The 13,997-nt window shown below is 47.5% G+C and overlaps 1 protein-coding gene across 13 annotated transcripts in view; it reads right to left on the reverse strand.

Annotated features, from left to right (window-relative positions):
• The window catches only part of KATNIP (katanin interacting protein), a 229,795-nt gene that overhangs the window by 182,111 nt on the left and 33,687 nt on the right, over nt 1–13,997 (reverse strand). For 2 of the 13 annotated variants that reach the window (XM_086375193.1, XM_086375200.1), the window contains exon 3: nt 3,251–3,413. The exons of the other annotated variants lie outside the window; for them this stretch is intronic. The gene's annotated coding sequence lies outside the window, so the exon portion shown is untranslated. The remainder of the gene's footprint in view (nt 1–3,250; nt 3,414–13,997) is intronic. 13 annotated transcript variants of the gene reach the window in all.

The following is a 13,997-nucleotide window of genomic DNA, read 5'->3' on the forward strand; positions in this document are numbered from 1 at the left end:
CTCATGAGGGGCAAAGCCTGTTTGTGCTGATGACGGGTGCTAAGCGGTGGGGAGTGAAATGTCCTGCTCCAATCTAGGGTGGTGCAGTGGGTGGAACTCAGGGTCCTGGAACAGATGTCATCTCACACACTAGTCAAGATTTCTGCCGTGTGAGGTCCCAGAGATCCAGGCACGTAGAGGAGATGACGGTTCGCCCCTATCTCGTCCCTGGCCGTGTGGCACTGGGATCTTTTTCTCCCCGCCCAGTCCCCCTCTTCTCCCTCCTCCCCTTCCCTCTCTTTAGGTTGACTGAGCACTTCCTCTTCAACATGGGGACAGTTCCTTTGCCTCTCGGAGCAGATGGTCTAGGGAGGAGGAGCAACTTTAAGCAAAGGGCCCCACCACCAAATGTACATCATCAACCATTTCTGGAGGTGGGTGAGTGATGCCTTGTTGGTGTTCAGTCGATAAGTCATGTCTGACCCCTTGCGAACCCAAGGACTGCAGCACACCAGGCTCCTCTGTCCTTCACTATCTCCCACAGTTTGCTCAAACTCATGTCCATTGAGTCAGTGATGCCATCCAACCATCTCATCCTCTGCTGCCCCCTTCTCCTCCTGCCTCTAATTTTTCCCAGCATCAGGGTCTTTTTCACAGAGTTGGCTCTTCACATCACGTGGCCAAAGTATTGGAGCTTCAGCTTCAGCATCAGTCCTTCCAGTGAATATTCAGGACTGATTGGTTTTCAGAGGGAAACATGACTGTGGCTGGGAGGTCAGCTGATGCTCCATGGAGGGGCGACAACAGACCTGCAGCGTGAAGGATGAGCTAGTTAACTGAGAGGCGCAGAGGTGTGTGTGCTCCAAGCAAAGTGGATGCACATGTGGAGGCCACGTGGTGAGAGCAGAGAGTAAGAGGGACACGGAATAACAGAGGGGCTGGAGATGGGGGGCACAGGAGCCAAGCGGGTGACTCGGGACCGGGCGGGCAAGACCACCAAAGCCGTGTGGGCCACAGAAGGGAGTTTTGCTCTTAACCCCACACCAATGGGAAGCTGCGTGGGGTTACTGGGGCAGAGGGGCGATGTTGGGATGAGAGGTTGGAATGAAAGTCAGCGGAAGTGGGTGCTGGGTGGGGGTGTTGGGAGGATGCTCCTGTGGGTGATCAGACAAGAGGTGTCGGCAACAAGCAAAAGGCAGGGAGAACATATTTTGAACGTGAGGACGGAGGACTGGGTGATGGTCTGGAAAAAGGCGGCAAGGAAGGACAGGTATTAAGGATGACTCTGCCGCATCTCTGGTGGTTCAGTGGTAAAGAATCCACCTGCCAATGCAGGGGACAAGGGTTCAATCCCTGGGTTGGGAAGATTCCCTGGAGAAGAAAAAAGGCAACCCATTCCAGTTATTCTTGCCTGGAAAACTGTAGCCTGGCGGGCTAACAGTCCATGGGGTCACAAAGAGTCGGACGTGACTTAGCGACTGAGCAACTAACCAACTGCAGCTTCCAGCCTGTGTAACTAGAGGGATGGCAGTGTCCTTCTCAGGGGGTCAAGGCTGGAGGAGGCGCAGGGCTGAGCTGGGTTTGGGGCAGTCGGGTAGAGACACTGAGGCACCCAAGAGGAGCAGTTCGTGGGCTGGCAGTGGACTTGCAGGTCTGGGATCCACTTCACGGCACAGTTAAGATGACCCTTCCTCCCTGATCACCCCCACCCCAGGCTGGGTTACACCCTCCATTTAGCTGTGTGCGGCAGCATCTTCACAGACCCTTCTCTGTCGGAGAATTGATCTGGGCCACCATGGATGTGGGGCTAGATGTGTATAGCGGGTGTGAGCCCAGGTCACATCCCTAGCTGCTGGGAGCTGTGTCCCTTCCCAGGGAGAAGCCCCTCTCATACTGGGTTATGTCTGATCTCTGATACTGACTGCTGACAAAGGAACAGAGACCCAGGCTCCTTGCCTCGACTGGGAGCACCTCTGCCAGGGCCACCCATCCCCACCACTCCCTGGGGGATCGGCACGGCTGGCATCACAGTTCAGCTCCTCCCTGTGCCCAGTCCTACTTCCCTCATCCACAAAGGTGTTGTTCCTGAGTGTGTGTGCCCAGTTGCTCAGTTGCTCAGTTGTATCCAACTCATTGTGACCCTTTGGACTGTGGCCCACCAGGCTCCTCTGCCCATGGGATTCTCCAGGCAAGAATACTGGAGTGGGTTGCATTTCCTCCTCCAGTTGTTCCTGAGAGCGCCCCCCCCACCCCCCCGCCTCAAATCAGCCTCCTGGACACGCAATTCCATCCCAGAGTCTGCATCCTGGGAACCTATGTCAGTTACTTGACCATGAACTCCCAGGGCAGGACTGAGTCAATTACATCAAAGACCACTGGTAAACCCATTTTGAATTGAATGAACAATCCTGGCTTAGCCAGGATGTCCCACAGTGGTGATGATTCAAACAGGACAGACCCAAGTCCCCCAAAATGAACTCCTCGGACCACAGGGTTCAATATTTAATTTGGAAACACAATTGCCGCGAAGGCAATATGCCACGAAAGCGGCATAGGTCCAGAATTCCTAGACCTTCACTCGTCAGCTAAACAGCCAAGTTGGGTGGTGAGGGCTCAGCTGTGAAGCCAGGCACCTGGGTAAGAATCCCATCCGGCTTGTTTGAGTGAGAAATGACGCTGGTGCCCGAGTCTCCTCAGCTGTCAAAGTGAGATGTGGTCCTAGAGACATGCATCATAATAGCCCCAAAGCAGAAGCAGCCCAACTGTCCTTCAATGGGTGAAAGGAAAAACAGGCTGTTGGCATATCCATACAATGGGAGATCGCTTGGCAGGCAGATTCTTTACCACTGAACCATCTGGGAAGCCTAATGCAAGGCATGCGGGATCTTAATTCCCTGACCAAGGATCGAACCTGTGGCACCTGCAGTGTAAGCTCGGGGGCTTAATCACTGGACCACCAGGGAAATCCAGGAATTGCACATGTTAAAATGGTGGATTTTGTGTTACATAAAATATCTCAATTTAAAAATGCAAAAAAGGAAAAAAATGTGGGATGGTAATTAAAAGCACCTACTTTATAAACACAAAACATTTAAAATATTGCCGGCTGTGTAATACATTCTTGATAAAGGTTAGCAATGAAGATGATGCTGAAGAGAAACATTTCAAAGTTTCTAATTATGAGCGCACAAAATCTAAACTTGAAGTTTAGACCCTAGACCTAGTTCCCTGAGCTAACGGGGAAGGCAATTCATACAAAGTTAACACCCACCTGAAATTCAGGCAAAGAAAAGATGACGTAACTTTTCAGAGGCTACAACTTTGCTTTCCCCATGCAGGAACAGGAGAGTGTAGGAACAGGAGAGCAGCTGGCTGTAGGATTCCGTCTGTCTTGGGAGTGGGGCTGTGATCACACTCTTCCAACAGGCGCCAGGCTAGTGACAAACACAACCTTGGTCATGCACCAGCCCTTGAACGCGCCGTCGAGCGTGTCAGGCAAGGATGCTACCAGGCTGGTGGCAGGATAAGGGTCTCGATGATGGAGGAGTTGGTCTGCTCTAATAAAAACAGCGATTTTATAATGTCTTGACTGGTGTCTTTGTCAGAAGAGAATGACTTCTGGCTGGTGAGGAGGGCTAGAAATAGAAACTGGCTGACAGGGAAGAAGCCAGGCGTGCAGGCTGCGGGACAGCAGCATTTCATTTGTGCTAATCTATTTCCAAGAGGAAAGGAAGGGAAGGGGACCATCTCAGCCCCAAAAGTAGCCTGTGTCTCCCCCAAAATCTGGGTTCTTAAGAGCAGAACATGAGTGTGTGCTAAGTTGCTTCAGCCGTGCCTGACTCTGCAACCCTATGGACTGTAGCCCACCAGGTTCCTCTGTCCGTGGGACTCTCCAGGCAAGAATCCTGGAGTGGGTTGCCATGCCCTCCTCCAGGGGATCTTCCTGACCCAGGGATCGAACCTGCATCTCCTGCGTCTCCTGCATTGCAGGCGGGTTCTTTCCTGCTGAACCACCAGGGAAACCCAAGAGTGGATCAGCAGCCCAGAGACTCCCTGGTCTCTTGGCTTCCTGCTCGTTCCTTCCAACCCACAGCCCACCACTGTGCTTTGCTTTAAAGCACAGATCCCCGTGGCCTCCCTCATTAAAAACCTGCCACAGCTGGTGAGGAAGCTGACAGAGGCACTTCGGGGAGCGGCGTGGCAGTCTCCACTAAAACAAGACAAAACAAAACCCTGCCTAGCTTCAATCTACTCAGACCCAGTCAGTTCAATCCCTGGAATCTACCAGAGAGACCCACACAGGTGCTGGAGGAGGAATGTGCAAAATGCTAATGCCCTCCATCTGGAAAACGGCTGAATAACCCACAGTCTGTCCATAACATACGGTGACAAGTTTTTAAAAAGCTAGGCTTGTTTGTAACACCGAGGGCGGATCTCTAAGACACAGTTCAGAGAAGAGGGGCAAATGACAAGTGACGAAAGCACATGTGACACATTCATTACGTTGCCATTTTGTTAAAATACTACGCTCCCAAGATACTACATGCAGTTTATGGACTCGCTGGGGTATGCTGATGCACAGAGAAAGATCTGGAAGGAGGCATGCCCAGCCTGGGACAACAGTTACTCCAGGAGGGGAAGACTGGGGATTAGGAAGGGGTGGCAATCAGCAAAAGGGATTGTGGGCTGATCTAACAGGTTAAAAATATTTTCTTGGGGATGTTGTTTTCTTATATTACCTGCATAACTAATGACCTCCATCCACCCTACTTCTCTTCTCAGAAAAGAATCAATGATTCTACATTCCAGATAGATACAGTTTGACAGGATTTTCCTCTGAATTCCAGAATCCCATATTCAGCTACCTTCATTATTATTATTATTGGCCATCCCTCTAAGTTCCCCAAAGAGGGGCTGGACCCATGCCTGTTGCCTTGAGACTTCAGAGTCTTAACCACTGGACCACCAGCGAAGTCTGCTCCAGCTGTTTGACAGGTCTTCATAGCATTGAAGCTGAATCTCTGATCTTCCTCCTAAAACCTGTCTCCACTCTCTTTCCCATCGCAGGAGAAGACCAGTCTCTCTGCTTTTCAGACCAAAACTTAAAGTCCTTCTTGATTCCTCTCTTTCCGGGTCCATGTCCGGGTCCAGCCACAGATCCAAGTGACTCCATCTTGCACCCACTGCCTTCTCTCCTTCACTGCTGCCCCCCGGCCTGAGTCACTGTCACCTCCACAGACCTTCTGCAGCAGCCCTGATGGGTCTCCCCGTCTGCCCTTCCCCACTGTCTACTCTACCCACATAGCCAGGGAGCATATCTTGCTAAAATCTGTCCGGTCCTGGCCCTGTGTCAGTGAAAATGTCCCATGAGCACCCCCCCACTCATTCAATAGCCTGTGTGTGCTCAGTCACTTCAGTCGTGTCTGACTCTTTGCGACACTATGGACTGTAGCCCACCAGGCTCCTCTGTCCAGGGGATTCTCCAGGCAAGAATACTGGAGTTGGTCACCATGCCCTCCTCCAGGGGACCTTCCCGACCCAGGGATCAAACCAGCATCTCACGTCTCCTGCTCCGGCGGGTGGGTTCTTTACCACCAGCACCGCCTGGGAAGCCCACAGGCTCTTACAAATGGCCACAAGGCTCTATATGACTGGCCTTTACCCCTCTGTCCTCGCCTCCCACCACCCTGCCCTCGTCCCCCTTAACTCAGCCACACAAGTGCCAACCTCAGGCCTTTCATTCTCACTGTCTTCTCTGCCCAAAGCTCTCCCCTTGCCCCTCCTTTAGTCTCTGCCCAAGGGCCTATGTGACATAACAACCCTCCTAGCAGCCCCCACTCTGCTTCCCTGCCTGTTTTTTTTTTCCCCCCTCTGACTCCCTTTGTATTTTATCTATTTGCTTAATGCCTACCTCTAACCACTGGGAGTAAGTGCCACAAACGTGCAGATTTGTGCCTGTTCTGTTCACTGCAGAACCGACAGGACCCAGGGCAGTGGCTGGCACACAGCAAGTCATCGACAAATATTTGCCAAATGGACACACGAATAAGTAATGTTTTCTTGATCGGACCCCAGCTTCACAACCCCATTTGCTCCCAATATTTCACTTCTATCACAATAAACTACCCACGGGTCCCTCACATGGCTGGATGTGCTCATATGCCTGTAGCTGTTCTTACCGGACTGGCCCTTCCCTCAATCCTCTTCTCCACTTTTCAAGTTTCAACATCATTTTCCTCTTGGGACCCTGACCAATCTACCTTTCACTCCCTACCCTGTCGACGAATAAAAGGCTATCTCCTCTAGGGGTCTTCCCTGGCAGTCCAATGGTTAAGGCTGTGCCTTCCAATGCAAGGGGTGCAGGTTCAAACCCTGGTCAGGGAGCTAAGATTCCCACCTGCCTTGTGGTCAAGACTGAAACATACAGCAGAAATAATACTGTAACGAATTCAATAGACTTTACAAAATGGTCCACAACAACAACAAAAAATCTTCTCTAGAAAAAGCCTTTCTCCTCTGGATTCCTGTGCCTTTCCCATTGTTTGAGTTAATTAACTGGTAACATCAATAGAATTGATTGGTCTATACGGGCCACGTGTGGTTTACCTCTAGCATCTCACTGAATCATCACACCAACAGATAAAGTAGGTAGCATCACCTCCATTTCATATTAATAGTTATGGAAACCGAGGCAGAGAGCCAGCAGTGAAAAAGTGGCAGAACGGGAATCTGAACCCAGTTTTACTGGACTCCACAGTCTGTGCGTAACCTCTGAAGCATCAGGTCCCTCATCAAAGTTCTGAGTTCTGTGAGGACTAGAGCTGAAGCATCTGCCGAATCACCAAAAAAATAAATAAAACAAGCAAACCAACTAACCAAGAACCTCAGAGTCCTGATCTGGGACTGAACTACAGAGAGGCAAAAGGTGGGTGCTCAAGCTCCCCAGGCTGGGACACGGGCCAGCCCTAACCAATGCCACCACAGGGGCCACCCTGGGACCACATGGCCCGATATAGAGCATCAACACCACCAGCTTTGGTATCAGACAGACCAGGATTAAGTCTTGGTTCCTCTACTTACTTGCCATGTGACTCTGGGTCTCCTTTTCACTTGTAAAATGTACAAATGACATGGGGCAGGACTCTGGACATCGCTGGCCCCACGGCCACCAGGTCATAGCCCGAGACTCCTGGAGCTCATGTCCAGACAGCGCTGACCGTGTGCTGCCTGGGAGCAGGCACCTGATCAGGCAGGGCCAGTGGTAGTGTGAGTCGTTCAGCTGTGTCTGACTCTTTGCAACCCCAGACTGTAGCCCGCCAGGCTCCTCTGTCCACGGGATTCTCCAGGCAAGAATACTGGAGCAGATTGCCATTTCTTTCTCCAGAGGATCTTCCCAACCCAGGGATCAAACCCGGGTCTCCTCACTGCAGGCAGATTCTTTACTGTCTGAGCTACAGGGGGCCAGTAATCCTGGGGAATTGGGACGAACAGGCTCAGGGAAGGTCTGACTGCTTTCTCGAAAAGGGGAACATGAACTCAGAGGTGCTAGTGGGACTACTGTCTACTAGGTGAACCAAGAAACAGAAAGCTGGTTTGTACCAGGTGAGAAGAAGGATACAGGGACTTCCCTGGTGGTCCAGTGGCTAAGACTCCAAGTGGGGCTTGGGTTCCATCCCTGGTCAGGGAACTAGATCCCACATGCTGCAACTAAGGCCAAATAAATAAATATTAAATAATTAAAAAAGGATAGATACTGACAGATGTAAAGATAAGAGCCATAGAGGACTTTTGGAACCCAGAGGGCCCCAGGCACTGATTCACCATTCTTGACACCGTTTCTGTCATCATGCCACCCAGGAACATCACCGCCCTTGGCTTCTGGGGAGCACTTCCCCTTTAGAGCCTTGTAATGAGGTAATATGGGCTTCCCTGGTAGCTCAGTGGTAAAGAATGTACTTGCAATGCAGGAGACGTGGGTTCGATCCCTTGGTCAGGAAGATCCCCTGGAGCAGGAAATGGCAACTCACTCCAGAATTCTTGCTGGAAAATTTCATGGACAGAGGAGCCTGGCAGGCTACAGTCCACGGGGTTGAAAAAGAGTAGGACACGACTTAGTGGCTAAACAACAACAACAATTAAGTGATATAGTCCTTGTTCTGCAAAAGCTGCTAAGTCACTTCAGTTGTGTTCAACTCTGTGCGACCCCATAGACGGCAGCCCACAGGGCTCCGCCATCACTGGGATTCTCCAGGCAAGAACACTGGAGTGGGTTGCCATTTCCTTCTCCAATCCATGAAAGTGAAAAGTGAAAAGTGAAATTGAAGTCGCTCAGTTATGTCCAACTCTTTGAGACCCCATGGACTGCAACCCACCAGGCTCCTCTGTCCATGGGATTTTCCAGGCAAGAGTACTGCAAAAGCTAGATGGAGTTTATTTTTTACAACCAAGTCCTAAGTAAGACAAATGTTTACCTTATAGACTTGTTGTAAGAAAAATAAAAATAATATATGAAAAATGCTTACCTCAGTGCCTGGCCTGTAAATAACACCCAATACATGGTTGCTAACATTATTATTATAATCAAGTCACAAGGACAGACTATTACAGGAACTAGACAGATTAATCATCCTGCTCAGTCACTTAAATTACTCTCCCCTGAAGGGTGGCATGCCATGGGGTTCTGTCCTTGGTCCTATCCCAGGCCATAATTTTATCAATGGCCAGATCTGGCTGTTGAAGGCTGTTTATTCAGTCGGCAGATGACATTCAGATGGGTGGCACACGGAATAAACTGGATGACGGAATCTGGGTTCAGGTCAATTTCTACAGGCTAGAGATGGATCAAGAACGGCTTGATAAAACGCATCATGGCCAGGGTAAAGGTCCTATACAAGGAGAGGCGTTGGAAAAGTCTGCTTGAGAAAAGTTCACAAGACAAAGGCAGGGCTTTTAGCTAATGTATTCAGTATGAGCTAACAGGGCGATGTGGCTGCCAAAAGCATGCCACAACCATAGCACACACGATGCGTGTTAGAAATTTTGTCAGGATCAGAGGGAAGAAGGGAACTAACACGTTTCGGCACCTACTGTGTGCCAGGCCCCACGTTAAACACTTGACACATTATTGCAATTGACACGTTCATTAACCTATGAGGGGGTGTTATTCCCATTTGACAGGTGAGAAAACTGAGGCTTAGGTGAGTGAAGGGACTTGACCAGTGTAGCAGAGAGCAGAGTTAGTATGGGAACCCAGTTCTTACTAGAAAGTACACTCCATCTCCATGGTCTATACTGATCTGTTCATAGTCGGAATACTCAGTTTGGTTCTGACAGTGTATTTTTAGAGAAAAATGAACTTGTCCAGATGAAGGTGACCAGGAAGGTAAAAACTCTTAATAAGAAGTCACCTTGAGACTGAATCAAGCTGGGAAGACCAAGAGCAAGTACACACAGCAGCCTCTGCTACCCAAGTCCATAGAAATGATACCATTTAAAATTCATAAGGAACTTCCCTGGTGATCCAGTGGTTAAGAACCTGCCTTCCAATAGAGGGACTCGGTTCGTTTGATCCCTGGTCTGGGAACTAAGATGCCACATGCCATGGAGCAACTAAGCCCATGTGCTGCAACTACTGAGCCCTTGGCTCTGGAGACTGGGCACCGCAACTAGAGAGAAGCCCACGCACCTCAGCAAAAGACCCCACCTGCTGCAACTAAGACCTCATGCAACCTCCCTGGTGGCTCAGACAGTAAAGAATCCACCTGCCATGCAGGAGACCCAGGGTCCATCGCTGGGTCAGGAAGATCTCCTGGAGAAGGAAATGGAAACCCGCTCCAGTACTCTTGCCTGGAGAATCCCATGCACAGAGGAGCCTTACGGGCTACAGTCCCTGGGGTCGCAAAAGGTCAGACACGACTGAGCAGCTAACACTTTGAACTAAATAAATAAACATTTTTAAAAAACAAAACAAAATTCACAGGAAGATGAAGAGGGGTGATACTGCTGGATTTAAAATGTTGAGAAATCCTTGAGAAAAGCTGGCAGACAGAACTGGATGAATGAAAAGAAGCGCAGGCCAAATCGAAAGCTCGGAAGGAGGATTGTGACACGGGAAGGGGGTCTTGGGCTGCTCCAAGCCTAGAGGCAACACATTCTCCAGGGAGAGGAGGGGACCTGAGGTTAAAGGTGAAAGAGATGCGTTGAGAATGCCTATGAGGATGCCAAGAAGTGGCTCTTCAATCCATCCAGATTGTAGGAGCTGTGACTGTGGGTCTCTGGGACAGAACAGCAGGATATATCCAGGAGAAAAAGGAAGAATTCTGTGTTCAGAAGACAAGCATCACATTTTTTGTGGTAATTTCCACCCTTCTTCCCATAATCACTGGTAGCAAACTCTCGTAAAAAGAAAAAGCATTCACAAACAACAAAACAGATCACATTACATAGAAGAGCACATATGCACAAATTACCAAACATTTCAAGAAAACTCACACCATGAAAGAGAAGGGTGAATTCAACAAACAAACAATGAAAGAAAGAGATAACGATGCAAGCAGAGGCATTACAAACATTTTTAATATTATCAGAAGAATCAGAGAAGGCACTGACTCCTTGAACTACCTACTACGGAACAGAATAAGAAATCATGAATAAAACATTCAATCATCAAAACTAAAAAAAGATCAAAAGACAACGAAGAGGACTTCCTTGGTGGTACAGTGGATAAGAGTCTGCCTGCCAATGCAGGGGACATGGGTTCGATCCCTGGTCTGAGAAGATTCCACATATTGCAAAGCAACTAAGCCTGTGTGCCGCAACTACTGAAGCCTGCGTGCCTAGAGCCCGTGCTCCACAGTAAGAGAAGCCACTGCAACGAGAAGCTGCTGCCACTAGAGAAAGTCCGTGCACACCAATGAAGATTCAGTGCAACAAAAAAATAAAAACAAAATAAATCAATCAATAACTTTTTTAAAGATAATGGAGAACAGAATAGATATAGATATAATTACTGAGTTGGAAGATCAGGCAGAGGTGTTTCCCCAAACCCAGGAATAAGGACAAAAAAGTACTGGCAAAAACAGGATAGGCTGTTAATATCCACTATTAGCAAGGTTTGAGAGTCTGGCATTCTCAAATATTTTTAGTAGGAGTATAAATCATTAGGCTTTTTTTATAAGGCTATTTCTAGATTTCTTGCCACACGAGCCAAATAAATCCCTATTGTTAACCCAAGGGTCAAAAAATTATACCCCACAGGCCAAATCTGTCCCACCACATATTTTTTTTTGGTCAATAAAGTTTTATTGAAACACAGCCCCACTCACTAATTAACATACTGATATGGCTGTTTCCGCACTACAATGACAGAATTGAGTGGTCGTGACATAAAATGCTTGCTGATCCCTGGTGTAGGCCATTGTTAGTTGGGTTTCCTGTTCTTTGCAGCCAAATGCACTTCCAACTGAAACAAGGACTAGAACTGTAATAAACAGGAAAAAGTCTAGAAAGGTGAACATTCTACAAATAACAGGTTATTTCTAACTAATACAATTTGTAAAGTTTAAAAATTAAAAAAAAAAAGTAAAAAAAAAAAACAGGTTATGGTTGGGGTATGTTTGAGGAACATTTTTTAATTTAGTGAACAAACTTGAAATTTAAAAAAAATAATGACAGGTAAATTATTTTTAAAATTCACAATTTAATTATTCTAATAAAAGGATAACTGAAGGTTTAATACCACAGTGGTAAAGAGCAAACTATTAATACATTTAAAAAACACAGATGAAGACTTCCTTGGTGGTCCAGTGGATACGAATCCTCCTGCCAGTGCAGGGGACATGGGTTTGATCCTGGTGAGGGAAGATTCCTCAGCTGTGGGGCAGCCGAGCCCCTGTGCTACAACTAGCCCGTGTGACTCAACTACTGAAGCCGGGAGCTCTAGAGCCCGTGCACCCCGACAAGAGAAGCCACTGCCGTGAGAAGCCCGGGCACAGCAAACTGGAGAGTAACCCCTGCTCACCGCAACGAGAGAAAGCCCGCGTGCAGCAACAAAGACCCAGCACACCCCACAATAAGTAAATAAAACAAAAACACACATGAATCTCACAGATACGTTCAACAAAAACAAAACAAGGACCAAAAAATTGTGCTTACTCTGTGAATCCTTCTATATGAAGTTCAAATACAGGCAAAACTAATCTATACCACTACAGCCAAGACAGTGGTCACCCTCCTGGAGAGCTGCAGTACCTGGGAGCGGGCATGAAGATGCCTCCTGCATCGCTAGGAATGGTCTGTATTTTGACGTGGGTAGTGGTAACACAGGAGCACTCATAAAATTCATAAAACTGTACACCAAAGATTGTCCCCTTTATCATATGGAAGTTATACCGTAATAAAAAAGTAACTAAAAAAGAAATGGAAGGTAGGCATTTATAATTGTCCTTTAGTATGATCCTAAGCCTGAAATATATATAGTTGCATATTAAGAAGAGGTGGCAAGAATACACAGAAGAACTATACAAAAAAGATCTTCATGACCCAGATAACCATGATCGTGTGATCACTCACCTAGAGCCAGACATTCTGGAATGCAAAGTCAAATGGGCCTTAGGAAGCGTCACTACGAACAAAGCTAGTGGAGGTGATGGAATTCCAGTTGAGATATTGCAAATCCTAAAAGATGATGCTATGAAAGTGCTGTACTCAATATGCCAGCAAATTTGGAAAACTCAGCAGTGGCCACAGGACTGGAAAAGGTCAGTTTTCATTCCAATCCCAAAGAAAGGCAATGCCAAAAACTGCTCAAACTACCTCACAATTGCACTCGTCTCATACTCTAGCAAAGTAATGCTCAAAATTCTCCAAGCCAGGCTTCAGCAATACGTGAACCATGAACTTCCAGATGTTCAAGCTGGATTTAGAAAAGGCAGAGGAACCAGAGATCAAATTGCCAACATCCATTGGATCATTGAAAAAGCAAAAGAGTTCCAGAAAAACATCTATTTCTGCTTTATTGACTATGCCAAAGCCTTTGACTGTGTGGATCACAATAAACTGTGAAAAATTCTTAAAGAGATGGGAATACCAGGCCACCTGACCTGCCTCCTGAGAAATCCGTATGCAGGTCAAGAAGCAACAGTTAGAACTGGACATGGAACAACAGACTGGTTCCAAATCAGGAAAGGAGTACATCAAGGCTGTATATTGTCACCCTGCTTTCTTAACTTATACGCAGAGTATATCATGAGAAACACCAGGCTGGAAGAAGCACAAGCTGGAATCAAGATTGCCGGGAGAAATATCAATAACTTCAGATACGCAGATGACACCACCCTTATGGCAGAAAGTGAAGAAGAACTAAAGAGCCTCTTAATGAAAATGAAGGAGGGTAGTGAAAAAGTTGGCTTAAAGCTCAACATTCAGAAAACGAAGATCATGGCATCCAGTCCCATCACTTCATGGCAAATGGGGCAACAATGGAAACAGTGAAAGACTTTACTTGCTTGGGCTCCAAAATCACTGCAGATGGTGACTGCAGCCATGAAATTAAAAGACACTTGTTCCTTGGAAGAAAAGCTATGATCAACCTAGACAGCATATTAAAAAGCAGAGACATGACTTTGCCAACAAAGGTTCATCTAATTAAAGCTATGGTTTTTCCAGTAGTCATGTATGGCTGTGAGAGTTGGATAATAAAGAAAGCTGAGTGCCAAAGAATTGATGCTTTTGAACTGTGGTGTTGGAGAAGACTCTTGAGAGTCCCTTGGACTGCAAGGAGATCCAACCAGTCTATCCTAAAGGAAATCAGTCCTGGATATTCATTGGAAGAACTGATGCTAAAGCTGGAACTCCCACACTTTGGCCACCTGATGCAAAGAACTGACCAATTGGAACAGACTCTGATGCTGGAAAAGATGGAAAGCAGGAGAAGAAGGGGACAACAGAGGATAAGATGGTTGGATGGCATCACCAACTCAGTGGACATGAGTTTGAGTAAGCTCCAGGAGTTGGTAATG

This window comes from Bos grunniens, chromosome 25 (genome assembly GCF_055505025.1).
Source record: "Bos grunniens cultivar Pamir isolate PY7600 chromosome 25, Bosgru_T2T1.0, whole genome shotgun sequence".
NCBI classification, from domain to species: Eukaryota; Metazoa; Chordata; class Mammalia; order Artiodactyla; family Bovidae; genus Bos; species Bos grunniens.